This window comes from Lactuca virosa, chromosome 9 (genome assembly GCF_052849685.1).
Source record: "Lactuca virosa cultivar CGN04683 chromosome 9, Lactuca_virosa_CGN04683_v6, whole genome shotgun sequence".
NCBI lineage: Eukaryota > Viridiplantae > Streptophyta > Magnoliopsida > Asterales > Asteraceae > Lactuca > Lactuca virosa.
This window is the reverse complement of record NC_136434.1, coordinates 259,399,265-259,403,938: the sequence shown is the minus strand read 5'-3', so window position 1 is coordinate 259,403,938 and position 4,674 is coordinate 259,399,265.

Sequence of the window (4,674 nt, the reverse complement as noted above, 5' to 3'; positions counted from 1 at the left end):
CATTGATGCCTCTTGATGGATGTCTCTGGTGTTTTCTGTGTTTGACTCGAAGTTAACAGGTACTACTAACACAAGGGTCCTGATGTTTTGAAACTATGAACTTTTATGAAATGGTTCTTACTAGATCTCTTCTATGATCGTTTGGTGTACACAAGCCAGGTTTAACTACAACTGAACCTACCGTATTCACTAAGCTATCATGATTTACTCATTAGGGCTTTAGACCTTATAAGGATTTCGTGATTTAATCCGGACGAGAAAGAAATCACAATTATGAGCAATTATTGGGGTTTTCGAAAACATACCAAAACATAGCAGGGTTCTTTGATGCTTCCTCATTCTCTGAGGTCAGACTCCTCCTGTTTCCTCATTGTTCTTCTCTGTTGGGCAGTCTCTTTTGAAATGTCCTACACTTCCACAGAGGTAACAGGTTGGACTTGTCCCAACATTGGTAGTCGGAGTGATAAACTTGACTAGGGTCCTACAACTGCGGGCGGTGTGTCCCTTCCTGTTGCATCTAGTTCAATGCAGCACTCGGCAGACTCCATGATGATGGTAGTTGCATTTGCTGCACTGCGAAAGATTTCCACAGTAGGGTATGGTTGGTGTTGGAACAGTAGGAGTGACTGGGGTACTGACTGTCCCAATTCGTTGCCTCTCAGTAGGTCTTTGGGTTGAACAACTCCCTTTGAACTTTCGTTTTAGGATGTTAGGTCGGAAATCAGGCGTGTCCTTCCTAGTGGGCACTTGTTTTTGAAATTGGTTATCACCAAGATTTGGATTCCCATTGACACTTCCACCCACATTTGGGTTGTTAGCGTTAAGAACAGCTAGGGCGGCTGCTACGGCTGCTGTAACAGTAGCTTGGAACGTAGCTGAGTCCATCTGGAGGATTGGCGTCTTACCGGTGGGTTGGTTACGTTTATTCGGAGGCATGATCTGCTACATGTCAAGAAAAGAAGCTTGTGAGCAACGATGGTTGCCTCCGGATGTATCCTAAATGTTTATCTATGGATTATTATTTCCCGTTTTGCTATGTGGCTCTCATTGATTCGACCCACATCCCCATGATGTGGTCCTAGCAAGAATAGAAAAGATTCGAACACAATAAAGTTCAGCTACAATAAACTTACGAACTCCTTGTTTCTCAGCTCATTGCGCTGGCTGAATACTCTCACATTTTTGTCGGCTCTAGACGATACGAAGATTTAACTATAAGGGTAGTTCCGGGGATCAAGTCGATACGAGATTCAACTTGACACTCGGAAGAAATTCCCTGGAGTGTCTTCGGGGTAGGCATCAGGAAATTTGCAGGCTTCAGAGATGCTCTCGAGGTCTTTAACTTCTTGCGTCTCATCTACAACATGAGCCAGGAATGCAGGGCATCCCTTTCGCAGATACTTCTGGGCTTTGGCGCAGGAAATGATACGAAGGTTCGAACAATTTTTATCACTATAACCAGTGAGGACTTTGTCATAGGGAAAGATTGAGACGAGTCGCCCTTTCGAATGTAAGGGACATCAACACGATTTGGGGCTCAATCATCTCATGCTTATTATGACATTGTAGCTTTTTATGGAGACTGATATGAAATTGATGGGGAAAAGGAATGATCGTTCCTAAGATAAGAGTACTTCCTATGACACATGCTTTGAGGACGAGACGGTGATAGGACTTTGATAAAGTTGCTTAATTTACATGCTACCGATCAAAGGTATACTTTTGACAATGATAATATTCAACTGATAAATGCTTGTTGCCACTAATATTGAAACTGAGATTACATATATTTTGGAAACCTCGACCTAAAAGTAGGTCTAAATCATACTAATACAGAGGACATCTTGCCAACAAGAAAGACAGAGATGTTTACAGAAAAGAACTACTCAGAACATAGATAAGAAAGTTATTCCTTAGACCAAAAAGGAAGGACGAGTAGAGTATTCTCCTATCGGCGACGGGCACTCCTCGGGCGGATCCTTAAGTTAGCCAACTGGCGCTCCATGTCAAGCAGGCGGCTCTCGTATACTGATTGGCGTGCTCGGAGCTCTATGACCTCAGCTCGAGTGGTAGCTAGCTCTCGTTGCAGAGCTTCATTGTCCCTCATAATTGTCCCATGAGCAACTTCAAGATTGCGAATGCGGTTTGTGTTGGCATCCGAGTCTGCCTCAAGCTCCACAGTTCGCTGAATGGCCGCCACGTTTAGTTCAACGTTACGGGCCACTCGGCTGACTATGATTGGAAGGGCTCTGTCTGCGGAGCCTCCCTCATTCACATTGTAGAAGCGGCAATCCCCATCGTACGGGCGGGGTTGGCCTTTTTCGTGACTCCATCTATCCAGGCTTCCGACCCACATAGGCGTTGGGCCTTCGAACTCAAGTCGGGGGTTAGGATTTGGTATCGGGGCTACTTGAGGCAGATTCTCGACTTCGGGTTCTGAGTCAGTCTCTTCAGGAAATGGTTTGGCGAAGTCATCGTCCAAAGAAATCTCATGGTTCTCTTCTGGCGCTGGCTCGAGCCATCCATCATCTCCTTGGTTGGGAAAGTACGGGTCGCCAGGGAGATGGAATCCGGCCATGCTATCTACGCGAGATAGGGGTAAAGGGATAGTTATTAGGTGTCACACCCCCGAAACCAGACGGCGGAAACGTCCGAGTGCTCGCGTGACTTAAATTGAATATCATCACAATGAATATACATGAATCATAACATAAACATCACCATGCATCAATACATTACAACTGATATTGTTCACATCCAGTACATTGTTTTAAATATTACACATCCATAACATAAGTTGTTTAAGAGTTTTCAAAACATAGCTTCCTAACATACTTGATATTACCCTGCAGCTTACCTGTTATCTGAGAATACAAGTTATTTTGAAAAACGTCAACATATGAAATGTTGGTGAGTTCATAAGCAGGGTTGTGATAAAAATGATTTGTGTAGTTTATAAAACCCAGAAAATCCGATATTTTCTAAAAAGACAATTGTTTACCAAAGTGTGAAGATCCATAAGTTGATGCATGAATGATTTCAAAACGTGTATAAAAGGGAGTTTGGTATTATAGTTATAGAAAAATACAAGCGAGTGGTATTGATGTCCTCGAAAAACCCGATGTTTTCCGATAACATAAAATATAATTGTTTTTCAAATTGCTATACCGTCACAACGACTGATTTTGATTACTCTTCCTTGATTTCTCGGATGGTATTGGATTAATTAATTATGCGAGTCGTTATAACCATGGATGATAATGACTAGTTATAACTACAGAATACGAACGACCCTTAGAGGTGTCGCCCGTTACTACTCACTTAATCCAAACAACATTGATTACTATGGATTAACGACCTAAATTTGTTTACTTTGATTACACATAAGCCTAACAAACAAGGAGAAGAGGAATACAAGGTCCTGCGACTTTCGTGAGTTATTTTAGGCTGTTGGGTATACGAAGGACACGTTGGCCCATTTCGCATTTGATTACTTGGACCTTACTAGCAATGCTAATGGGTCACTAAGGCCCAATAGCACTTAAAAGCCATTGAGGGTCCCTTTAATATGAAATTGGGTCATAGAAGGCCCAATAACATTTATTATTATTATCCCTTGGGCCCAAAATCATGTTAATGGATCACAAAGGCCCAACAAGCATGATTGGAGCTTTCAAGCCCAAAGTTTTGAATGTTTACTTGTTTTTGGTATTGTATAATTGTTGGAAGGTTTGATTGAACGATTGATATTTTTGGATTCGCACGAGGCCGTTCGGTTGTTTATAACGATTTTGGAATTATACATATATTCATCTTTCTATTTTCATGAGTTGTAGTTTTTGGTATTTTTGATTCAATTATCTTAACAATAAAATAATTGGTTCAAAATGTTGGTTTTGACCTTTTCAGCCTTTCTTTAACAAAAATGACAATTTTAGTCCCTTATATATATATATAAAAAAGACATTTTAGCCCTTAAACCATTTTCTTGACACATTTGACCCATAGACTTGTTCAAGTGATATTTTTAGCTCATAACGTATTCTTTGGCAGTTTCAGCCCTTCCAGAAAAGTGTTTTTCGGTTAAAGTCCAAACTTTTTGCAACTTTTACAATTTTGGCCCAAATTGCAAAAACTTTACAATTTTGATCCTTTTTGGAAAAGAAAAGCATTTTAACCCTTGAAATAGTTTTGTTTAACTTTTTATCCCCTGTTTTGAGGAATTTATCATTTCAGCCCCTTGAAAATCATGTTTTTCGCAAATTTGGGCTTAATGGGCCGAAAGGCCCAAAAATTAGCCCATTAAGCTACAATTTACATTTCAAGTCCTTTGAAAAGCATAGTATTCATAAAAACATTTATTTTAACTGTTTTCACTCTTTTGACCCTTAAGAAAACCGTGAAAGGCAATTTTTAACCCAACTTTTGTTTATTTGACAATTTAAGCCCAAAAATTGGTTTTATGTTGAAATGTGTTTATCATAATCTTAGAGGATAATATTCTTGACTTGTTTAGTGTAATATTTCATAGATCATGTTTGTTTTCCTTATTATGCCATAGATTTCGTGATTTCTTCCCTTTTTGTTACATATTTACCACATAAACACATATAATCTCACATACATGCATAAAATCATACATAGCATACACATACACATAGATCTACACATTTT